Here is a 12,275-nt window from a genome sequence, read left to right on the forward strand (position 1 = left end):
GCACATGACAGTAATTTCTGCAGCCCCTCCTCCGGTCAGCTTGTGATTTCTGGTGCTTTCAGTCCCTGCTGCAGCTCCAACAATGTTACTGCCCTCAAAAGTGCAACAGAGGCGCCTTTTCCTCAATACCCATGGTCACCCATTTCACTCAGGCCTGTGGGAACTGCCACGTTTACGACTGCTGAGCCACAGCTGGCACTTCCATCGAACTCCTTGACTGGATGACCCATCCACCCCAGAGTCATAATAGTGGAGGCCATACCCGATTCAATGAGGAATAACTGCCATTGATTTTCTCTGCCAAAGTTGCTGTGTAAGGCATGGTGGACTTGAGCAGGAAAATAGAAAAAGAATTACACATGTGCGGGGGGAAATCCCTGTGCCTTATGGTCATTGTTTTTTTCTCTGTCAACATCAACTCCTGCACTTGGAGGGTTGTTGCTGAGATTGTGGGCTGCATCATCATGAGGGCATTCACAGCATTAAAGAGTGATGCACCACTGTTAGACCTGTCAGCCTGAGGGTGGTTTCCCCTGAAACATTTTGCCTATTTCCCTCCTATTTGCTGAAATGTGTTTTTCTTGGCTTTAGGACTCTGTGCGCTTTACTACTGCTGACCATTGCTAAAGTGCTTGTGCTCACCCCTTAAAACTTAGTAAAATTGGTCTGCACATGATTGGCATATTTAATTTGCTTATAAGTTCCTAGTAAAGTGGTACAACATACCCAGGATCTGTAAATTAAATACTACTAGTGGGCCTGCAAGATGTATTGTACCACCCACTAACCTTTTAAAACATGTCTCAGGCTTGCAGCCTGTGTGCAGTTTTAAACTTACTGCCAATTAGACTTGGGAAAATAACACTTTTGCCAAGCTTGAATCCTCGTTCCTAATTCATATGTCACCTCTAAGGTAGGCCCTAAAAAACCCATAGGACAGGGTCATTGTATTTAAAATGTTGGACATGTGCTTTTAAGTTTTACATGTCCTGGTAGTGAAAAGTTCCTAAATTTGTTTTTCACTACTGTGAGGCCTGCCTCTCCGGTAGAATAACATTGGGTTACCTTATTGCATTTATTAAGTGATAACTTTTGTTTAGGAACAGACAGAAAACTCATGTTTGGTATCTTAAGAATTGTAACTTAAAATCCTCTTTAATGGTGAAGTCGTAAAATTCTGAAAATAGGACTTTTAGAAAGCTGGCATTTTCTTGTCCTAACCGTTTGGTGCCCGTAGCGTGTGTCCTGAGTCACATGACAGTGATTAGAATGGCAGTTGGCGTTAATATATTTCTCCCAGACAGTGATACAAAGGGGGACTAAGTGTTGGCAGGATGGGCTAACCTGCTGGGATGTGAGGGATGAAGCTGTGCACAGTCATACTAACATTTCAAAGGAGCTGCCTCAGCATATCACAAGAACTTCACACTAGCATTTTGTCACCCCAGACATCCTGATACCAGGGCAGAGAGGAAGGAAGTTCCAGAACCATTTATGGGGAAAAACTACAGCAGTTTCTTCCACTTCAAAGCTGGTACCAAATGTAAAATTAGGACCCTCAGACCCACTCTTCAGTTCACTCCTGAACCTGCAGAGGAATTCAGATCAGAGGACTGCCATGCTGCTTGAGGCCTGCTTTGTACTGGAGCACTGCCTTGCGGCTTGAACTCAGAACTACCAGAGTGACTCCTAGAGCAAGTTGGCTGGCAGACTGTTCTGAGCCACAGGGACACAAAAACATTGCACCTGGACCCAGCCTGACATGAGACCGGAACCAATTCACCTTGTGTATCTGAACCGCGCTCCATCTTGGTCACTATAACTTTTGACTTTGCCCTGGTCTCCTGCAACTAGATGTCCTCGGTTGGCGCTTTGAACTTTTATTCTCTAGTTTTTACTGAAAATTTAAAAATTCAAATAAACGGATTGGATTTTGTTGTTTTAGTGTCAAATAATTAATTAATAGTACTCCATTTTTCTAAATTGGGGTAGGGTTTCCTTGTGTTGTATTTTCACTTTATTGCTATTTAAGTGCTGCATAAATACTTAGCACATTGCCTCTAAGTTAATCTTGCCTGTTTTTTGCCAAGCTACCAAAGGGTTAAGCACAAGTTAATTTAGTGACTTTTTGTGGTTCATCCTGACAGGGATTGGGGTTGTTGCTTGATTTGGGTTTTTAAACCCCTCGAACAAAAAGCACATTTCTAACAACCACCACACTTTCGTGACCGGAATCCCAAACATGCAGGTTGAGTTCTCTAGATACAGTATGCTGTCTTCTAAAGTAGTGTGCATCCTCTGATCTGTCCATTAGTCTTTAAATGAAGTCCTTATAGATGTTTACAAATGATAGGTTTGCTGTGTTCTAATATGTGGTTGATATTTTTCATATATTATGGGCAACCTTCTAATAGGGCATTCTTCAAAGTGGGTTCATTTGTATAAGGAAATCATAAGAAGCATTGATGTTGTGAGCTTATTAGGACTGGTTCCAAGGAGTGGAGGTTGGTTTATTTTGTTTAATTAAGTTATATTTGTGTGTATCTGCTGCCTTATCACTTTTGAAATGTTATGTTTGGTTATTGTAGTTGGTAAAGCATGGGTGAAATGTGGCTTCTATATGTCAGAACAGATGCAGATTTTGGGTGGCAATGATGTAGAATTGGCTCATTATCTAGTATTCTTGAAAGGTAAAGATATGAATTTATCTTTTCAAGTGATACAATAAAGATACAGCTCTTGGACTTATGCTGAAGATTGAGAAATCAATCTCTGATTTTTTCTGCTGGCCTACAACATCAAAATTCAATTTTGTCAGCGAAAGTTGCCACTCGAAACACAGTATAAAGGGTGTTCACTATGGTATGGTTCTTCTTGGTAAATGAAACTGCAGTAATTATGAAGATTTTTTTAATAACTCTGAAGATATTTTTCAGAGATCTTCTAAATGGGGGTATAAAAAAGAAATCACTAATACTGCTTTTCAAAAAGTTCAAATATACCTTGCACAGAACTTCTCTAAGATGGGCCGTCACAAGAAGCACATAACTAAATTCAAGATTGTCCAATTTTTCAGACAATATAATAATATACAAATAAGGAACATACTTTTTATTAAATGTATTTGGTTTTCTTCAAGCTTTATTTGTGCTGTTTTCATACAATACACCCAAGACATGTGTGATCCCACTGATCATGTTGCAGATAAGCATTTTGTCATGGGGGCCATACCATTGCTGCATCAGTAAAACATAAGTAGACACAAATCTACTCTCAACAATCAACACTGATATATAAAATTACACATCATATAGAAATACAATCAATGATGGTCCTCGGAATACATAAAGCAGAGACTAGGAGGAAGCTAACATGAATGATTGTGCTCCACAATTTGGGGTGGGGGCAAAGGGCAGGGCAGTCCTAGACTGCCTGCTCTTTATGGTGTTGGGTGTAACGTTGGGGGACCGAGGACCATATATGATAGTACTATTGCCCTTCAAGGAGGGCTCACATCCAGGGGGTACCTTAATGCCCTCCGCAGTTCGTGCCATAGTTCCAGGTCGTCCATAAGCTTGGGATCTGTTCCACCAGCATCATTCACACTACCTCATATGTACATCACTCCGCAGCGTCCTGTAACCAGCTCTTCACTGTTGAAGTGCTGGTGCTAAGCCAATGGATCATCAGCTGGCACATAGCCAGCAGCAGGGTGAAATCTGTTAACTTTTTTGTGTCGTGGGAACCCCTTTGCCTAACAGGAAGAGTTGTGGGCTGTGCAGTAGGTCAAGGTTTAATCTGTGTCAATAAGTGTCTGCCCACCCATTCTTAATAGTCCCGGATTTTGCTACAGGTCCATGTCAGGTGATAGTACATCACTCCATCCTGACCACATTTGGGACAGAGGAGTGACCTTGTGTTATCTAGTTTATGGAGCTTGGCAGGGGTTATGAATGAATGAAGGGATGTATACAGGGCGGGTGCGGGGCTACGCCGAGGAGTGGGTGTGTATATATATTTATTTTTTTATTTTTCTCCACGCTCCAGTACTCGCGCCGCAGCTCCAAATCAGCGGGTGCGTCGTAGTTAAAGGACCACCAAAGCACGGTCCATTAAATATTAACAGAGTTCCTCATGCAAATAAGGATTAACAACGCAGTGTACTGGCCAGATAAATTGAATCAGTCAGCTGACTGATTACATTTATCTGGCCAGTACACGGCGATGTTAATCCTTATTTGCATGAGGAACTCTGTTAATATATAAATATATATAATATATATATATAATATATATATATATATATAATATATATATATATATACGCAGTGGCAGTAGTCTCTGAGTAGTTATAGTTCAATCAGCTGTTCTATAGGAACCCTGTTTTTTGTTCTGCTAATAACTTTGCCACCGTTTGACGAATCTCCACAAAACATTCCAAAACGGTGCTATTTTTTGACTACTTTGTGCATGGAAAGTTTCTGAGTGCTCCATCAAGAGGGGCCCGAGAAAAAGAGTGTTCCAAAATGCAAAACCCTTATGCATTTTCCATCGACTTCTTTAAGAAGGGGACGCAAGTTATAGTTAGCTTTGTTAACTATAACTGGTGAATTTATGTTTTTTTTTCCACTATGGTAATGTTGTAATCAACATATTCACCTAACGATAACATGATTTGAACCTTTAATTTTTCAGTGAATTTCAAAAGTTTTTTTTTTTTAAAACAAGCCTTTTTTATCACACCTAACTATAACATTACTTTAACCTTTTTATATTTTTGTGGCTTACGTTATATTTATGCACATTCAATAAATAATTTTGCGGTTGATGATCCATTTATGAACCAGAGAGATTAGGGATTCCTATGGCTGCTTGAATGGAAACTCGAATCTCTGTATTAAAATAAAGGGTTATAGGAAAAGATTATCACAATAGAATAAGAGAAGAAGCAGAGCATGGAGAACACAGAGAACGATTTTTAAAATTATTGTTAATATTTGATATTAGCTCATTTTTTGATGGTACCCACGTACATTGAGCCACTGAATTACAGCATCGCTGAAAGGAGGACATGAACTCTGGTAGGGTAAGGAAAATTACGTTTATTTATGTTGAGCACGCTCAAATACTCATTCTTTTGCTTCTGGCAGATCTTGCTTCTCACCACCTAACCCCTTATGTAGCCAGGTTCCACGGGGCCCTTTGTCACCTTTCACTTCCTCTTCTTACCTTAAGGTGAATTGATGATCAGTGTCTGGCGGGTGACCCAGTGTCCTCAGGGTCCACTTGTCCATTCTTCTGCATCAGCTGTGTATCTGTTGACATGACTGGTTTGGGTTTTTTTTAAATGAAAAAACTCTCCACACCAGTGCAGCGCTCTGTTTAATAAACTGGAAGCCTCACCAGGCCTGTTCATTGAAATGGTACTGAGATGCCCACGTAGAGGGAAGGGAGTATGTGGAGAAAGTGGAAAATTAAAACCGAAATGAAAATACTCGAAGATTGTTGTGGGACTCTAGAGATCTGCTAAGTCTATTGGTGAAGGATGTTTGGTGGTGGTTTGGAAGGAGGGAAAAATGTGTTTTAAACCACGCTTTCAGGCCAAAGAAATTGATTTGAGGGAGGAAGAGGAAGGAGGAAAATTAATGCGCAACCAAAACATGCTGCGCAATTTTGGCTGTAACTTAATGGGGGTGTTTTTGTCACAGAAAACAACACCAACAGCTTTTCAATGAACTGCTGCTGCGTGCTCATCCCTCAGCACACATATATGTCCCCTAGCGAACAATAACCAAATTGCTTCTATCTTTCATGTTCCTTTTTTTATTTTTTTTTGCTTATGCTGGATTCATTTTTAATGGCTCCTCGGGGAGCCGAGCTCATTGCCGCGCGATTCTAACTTGACACTCCATTCAATACACGACATCGTCAGCTGTTGTGTTGTCAAGGCAACACTTCCCAATCCCAATTCTCCAAAGTCACAATTGTCTCCTTACTGTGCTCCTAAAGCGTAAATAGGGAGTGAGGCTCGGTATGTAGGATAGGGTGTCAGGCACAACAAAAGTGCCACGTGTCACACTGCCGTGAGTCCAGTGTCACTCAACCCTGGACATGGTGCTGCCCCCCACCGACGCTCTTCTGGCCGCGCGCCAGTTTCCTTCCCAGAAGCACTCGTGGTGAGCATTGCCTGCTGGGATGGAACGTGCTAATGAGTTGCAAAGTGGAGCTCAGAGATTGAAAAAACTCTTGGAGGGGGGTGACGGCTGGTGATTTTGTCTTAATTGCTTAGATTTAATGAGATGAGGGCTTCGTGCTTAAAAGTTAATGCCATCTGGGAAAGGACGGGCAAGGGAGGGGAGACATCTAGGCTAGGTAGGTTTTGTAGCTCTGCTAATTCCCAGGACTCCGCTTGTGTGAGTCAGTAAATATGCACACTGCCAAATATGTAAAATGAAAGCTACAATTACAAGCTAACATTGGCATGCGGAATCTCTTCTAAGACCGAAGGAACAAACAAGGACCCAAAAGAACTGATCTGGTATCCCTTCTTGCAGGGAAGGAACGGACTATCTTCGGTTTTCTAAGTGTACACAACCATATGTTTCACTTGCGTTCCACCCAGCTTGAAACCCATAGTTGAAACCATCGGCTCCACTCAACACGCATGCACAGACGTCACCCAAAGATTACACCGACACATTCGTTATGGGTGAAAAACTGCTGAGGGCGATCAGAGAGGGTGAGACGCTTATAAAGGGGGAGGGGTCAGCCTCGCCCAACCCCGAGACACGCCTCCACAAACCAGACCCATTGGGGGCCTCCCCTCCCCGAGGCGCGGCCTCACGAGAGAGGCGGAGCAGGGGGGGGAGGCTCCGATGGGTGGCCACTAGAGGGCTGCCCTGCTGATGTCCCCCTGCGTGGGACGCGGGCAGCGGCATTCCAGTGACGTAGCAAGAGTGCTAAGGGCCTCGAACAGGCAAGGAAAATGACCTGCTGCCCCTGGTTGGATAGTAAAATCCAGTCAAGTTTGGGGTGTAGTGAGCACCTGAGACTCCTCGGCACCAGTGTCCCTGTGCATACGACACTAATCCGTGACAACCAAGGCACAAGTCCTAAAAACAGAAGGGTGAAGACTAACCAAGTTAGGCAGTACGCAAGTGACATCATGGCGTACAAGATCTGGATAGACGATCAACCACAATAAAATGCAAACACAAGATTCCCCACTAAACAGTGCTCTATGGGCGGGCTGCAAAATGCCCCACAGTCAGTTTATCTCAAATACTTAGAAAATTACACCAAACAGTAGGACCTGACCGAATTATGGGCCTTTAAATAAACTCAGTGCTCAATCTCATGCCTGGATGGTGATGGTGCCCTGAAACCAGCAGCATACCAAGGCACCCCCTTCCCAGCGCATACAAAACACAGATTATTGGCCCTACGCTTTGGCTGTATACTTGCATTGGTGAGTCGGCCAAAAAGGGACTACAGCAGACCCACAGAATGCAGCCTTGGTAAAGCCAAAAAATACCACTTTATCCACCTAGTCTGTACTTGTGCTGACTTGCGTACACTTCGATCAATGTTATTAAAAAAGGTTTTTAATGACAGAGGTATTCGATCATGCAGAGAAGTTATAATAACGAACCTCAAGCCTGACGACCAGCAACTAAACTGCTAACTGGTTAATTTCTCGACAATGGCTCCTATCTGATACATCTTAAAGTAATCATTCACCATAGTCTCTGAGACAGAGGAATTAATGTGAGTGATGTTGATCGATTGTGTGTGGGGATGACTCATGTAACTCGATGTGACTATGTTTTAGCTTTTTTCTATTAACCATTATTTATAAAAAAGAAGTGTGAACCTGCACAGTTGCACTTTCATTTCATTTTTTAGATTGCATTTGTAATAAAAAAACATTGGTATGATTTTAATTAACTAAAACAATACATTTTGAAATTTGACTGTGAGAGGTGGACAGCATTCAAACCAGCTAAACTGTTAGCAGACATTCAGAGCAAAGTGGAATACTACATATCCCTCCATGGTGGGAAGAAAAGCTATAGCGACGATGCTGGTACACCGTACATGCATCAAACCTTTTTGCGATCGCAAACGGTGCGAATCGCAAAAATTGGGCGTTTGCGATCGCAAAAGACAGTGTAGAAATGCATCAACTGTATATTTGCGAAAAACCAACTTTTCGCAAATATAAGGAATCACAAAACATTCTGCGATTCAAATAGCGAATCGGGATTAGCGTCTCCCAAATAGGGAATCGCAAACAAAGAATCGCTAAATGGATGCATGAAAAATCGCAAATAGCGATTCCCATGAAAATCGCAATTTTGCGATAGCTAAATAAGAAGGATCACAACCAGGTGGTAATCATGAGTGCAAATCAGAGACAGGTGAAAACCAACTGAAACCCATTTAAACACAGCCAGAATGAGCCAGCACTGTTCACAATGGCAGGGATTTACCTGATGGCGAGGAGGATGAGGCTGCAGGCTGCCGCACAGAGATGGAGGCGAATAAATGAGCGCATCTTCAGAGTCCGCATAACTTTGCCAGGCCAGCAAGAGGATGAGATATACGATAAGTATAGGCTCAATGCAGCAATGATCCATGACCTAATCAATGAATTGGACCCCATAATGCAACGACAGACACGTAGGACCAATGCCATCCCAACGCATGTGCAGGTCCTATGTTGCCTACACCTCCTGGCGTCAGGCAGTTTTCAGGGGGTCATTGCTGTAGCGGGAGGTGTGTCACAAAGCGCACTTTCAAGAATATTGAAAGCATTCCTTGATGCCATGATGGCCGTGATCGGGTCTCACATCAAGTTCCCTACCACCGCGCTTGACCTTGCAAAAACCAAACAGGAGTTCTACCAGATAGCTCGTTTCCCACATGTTTTGGGTTGTATTGATTGCACCCACGTGGCAATATGTCCCCCTGCAACACAGGAATATTTATATAGAAATAGGAAATGTTACCATTCCCTCAATATTCAGGTTGTTTGCAATGCCAAAAACATAATCACTGACATTGTTGCGCTATTTCCAGGGAGTGCACATGACTCTTATATCTTCAGGCAAAGTGGCATACACACCCGTCTTGTCAGGGGAGAATTTGGAGAGGGACATCTGCTTGGTAAATATGTGTAATAGTTTATCACTGTCATTGTACGTATGTCAATGTCAAGCTGCCACTGACTCTTTGCTCCATTACATGTAGGTGACAGCGCATACGCCTTGCGTAATTACCTCATGACGCCTTACCTCAATCCCACAACTGCCAATCAACAGAGGTACAATGCAGCACATATTTCGACAAGGAACATCATAGAGCGCACATTTGGGCTGCTGAAGAGCCGATTCAGATGTCTACATAAGACCGGTGGAGCACTGAAGTACAACCCTGAACAATGCTGCAAGATAGTAGCAGCATGTGCCATGCTGCACAATATAGCGACAAGGGGAGGAATGGAAATCGAGGTGTCTGACAGCGAATCGGAGGATGGGAACCAGCAAGTGCCACACCACCATGCAGCACAAGGGGCAAGCGCAGCAGAAGGGCGTAGGAGAAGATTTGACATCACACAAAATTATTTCTGAGGTGAGTAATGATGACACAGAAACTGAATATTGCTATCAAATTATTCTTTAATTAAATAAAAATGTCATGAGTGTTCAAGCACACTTGTAATCTGACCAGTGCAATGGACATAAGTGGTTTGCAAATGTAAATTTACTTGTCAGTCAGTGAAAAGTCAAATCCAAATAAATGGTTACGTCACCATAGTGGAATGTACTTGTACATGCAAGTCTAGCGCTTTTTCCCACGAACACCCAGACGCCTGTCAGACCCAGCATTGTCATCCGTAATGTTGGAAGCGGCGGGGGTACTGCTGCGTGAGTTGCGTCTTCCTGCAGTGCGGACTGGAATTGCCAAACTACTTAGGCTTGAGCCACCCTCACTACCCCCTTCCGGCGTGGACATGTTTGCCGCAATTGTGGAGGCATTAATCAATTCAACTGCATTGGTCACCTGGTCCAGTGCTTTAGCCACATCCCCGCTCCAATGGCACATTTCAGTTTGCATGGTCACAGACCTACGTGCCAGCAGTGCAGTTGTCGTGGCCAACCTATTGTTTGATTTTGCAAACATTTTCAGGTGCAGCATTAGTTGACAATGCTGTCTCTTCTGGGATACATTTCCCTCATGCATCACCTTGCTCAGTTGCTGCACACTTTCAGACAGTACTGCTATGTTGCTAGCCATCTTGCCAATTTGTAATTGTACTAAACGTGTGTTTTTTGTCTGCAGGCGCTGCATACGGAGCATCTGTCCCTCAAGACCACCCCAGACATCACTTGGTTGCTCCTCCTGCTGTGTCCTGAGTGCTCTTCCTCTCCTACGCCGGACTCTGTGATTGGTTCTGGGGACCTGTGGTTGTGGTTGTGGGATGGAAGTTGTCTGGCCATGGCTGCCACCTGGTGTTGCATCAGCCTCATCATCACACTCCATGGTGACTAGGGATGGAACAGTAGCCCTGCGTGACTTTGTTGGACGTGAGGGATTTATTTGCACCACGGGTGTGTCCATCTGTTCACCTGCGCTGGTGTCCTGCATGTCTGGGGAATCGCTATCCACAGCTTCTACACGTTGAGCATCTGTGAGGTGAAACAGTGCAAAACTGCATTATTTAATGTCTGTGATAAAAATTTCACAGTAATACATTTTTGCCTTTGTTAATGAATTTATACTCTATTAAACTTTTTTGGGTTGTTACTCTGAGATTTGACATTGTCACTGCTTGACCTGACTACATCTCCCATAATGCCCCTCACCTACTGAATACATTGTGTAGTGGATGTTCAAAGTCTGCACTTGGGCTGTACTGTGGTCATGTTCTACCTTTACATTTTAAAAAAAAGGGTAACATACATTCATCTTACCTTCAGATGTGTTTGCTGCTCCGGACGTGTCCAGCTGGGTCACACCAACAACAGCTTCTGGCTGGATGGTGGATTCAACCAAGTCCTCCATGGGAGTGTTCCCAGTGTCTGTTGGTGTTCCCCCTCCTGTCTTCTTTGCCTCCTTGAGCCGGTCAGCAATGCGCACCTTAGCCCGACTGCGCAAGTCGTACCATCGTTTTTTCAGTTCTTCAATGGTGCGGTGTGTGACCCCAATGGCATTGACCCTGTTTTGGATCCGGAGCCAGATTTTCCTTTTCTCCTGCTCTGCCACTTTTAATGATGCCTTTCCAAACAGCTTATCATGGCTGTGGACTACTCCCTCAATGAGGGTGTCAATTTCTTTTTCTGCAAATTTAATTATGCGTTTCCTGCCTGTTTGGCTCTCCTCTGCTGTTTGTGAGGCTTCCATTTGTTTGAAAAAGTTGTTCTACTGTCTCTGTCACACTCCTGTTCAGCTCCCAGAGCCAGCTCCCTCCTCTCCCTGAGACTGTGCACTGGAAATGAGGCTGGAGCTGCTCACTTCCTGGTTGTGATGTCATCAGGATGCATCAAAAAGCGACTTTCGGTATTTGCGATTTCGCTAATTGCGAAATCACTAATAGTGAGTTCGCAAATGCCGAAATCGCAATTTAATTAGCGATTTTTAGCGAATCGCAATTTTCTCGCATTTTTTTTGGTGCATCGTGTTTTGCGAGTCTTTATTTGCGATTCCTTAAAAATCGCTAATAAGGACTCGCAATTTCTCATTTTGATGCATGTCACTGTAGGTGCTTACACCTATTTCAGTGCAGCATGTTTCCAATCCCCGTAATATACTCACAAAACTTAAATCCGCGCTGACAACCCTCATCTGGAGGAAATAGGTCAAAATGGAAATGCTGCAATGCACGTATGTATAGGGTGGTCTTTGTGTCCCTGACCTCACAGCATACTCTCAGGCTTCGCATTCACAATTAATGGTGGGCTGGTATGCTACAGATGCTGGAAAAGATAGGGCAATATTATTGTGTGGTATTAAAACATAATCAGAACTCACACTGACCAAATATAGAAAGAGAGGCACGCACATGACAGACAAACAAATTCTGACACTGTTGTTTCATACTTGGAGCACGCTCGGAGCACGCTGGGGGCTTGCAATGCCCTATTCACCAGAAACACCACTGTGGGGCCTTCCTGAGTTCCAACACTTAGATAGAGATCTGAATAGGAAAACTTAGAAGCAGGAAGGGGGGGCTGCTGCACCGCGGGCGACTTGTACATTGAGGGTTGCATTCT

General features: G+C 43.5%; 1 long non-coding RNA gene across 1 annotated transcript; it reads left to right on the forward strand.

Moving 5' to 3' along the window:
* The first annotated feature begins 9,184 nt into the window (after positions 1 to 9,184).
* LOC146867272 (uncharacterized) lies at positions 9,185 to 10,815 on the forward strand. Its single transcript, XR_014966082.1, has 2 exons — positions 9,185 to 9,633; positions 10,345 to 10,815. It is a non-coding gene; the product is annotated as an uncharacterized LOC146867272 (long non-coding RNA).
* The last annotated feature ends 1,460 nt before the right edge of the window (positions 10,816 to 12,275 follow it).

Source organism: Triturus cristatus, chromosome 1_2, assembly GCF_964204655.1.
Source record: "Triturus cristatus chromosome 1_2, aTriCri1.1, whole genome shotgun sequence".
NCBI classification, from domain to species: Eukaryota; Metazoa; Chordata; class Amphibia; order Caudata; family Salamandridae; genus Triturus; species Triturus cristatus.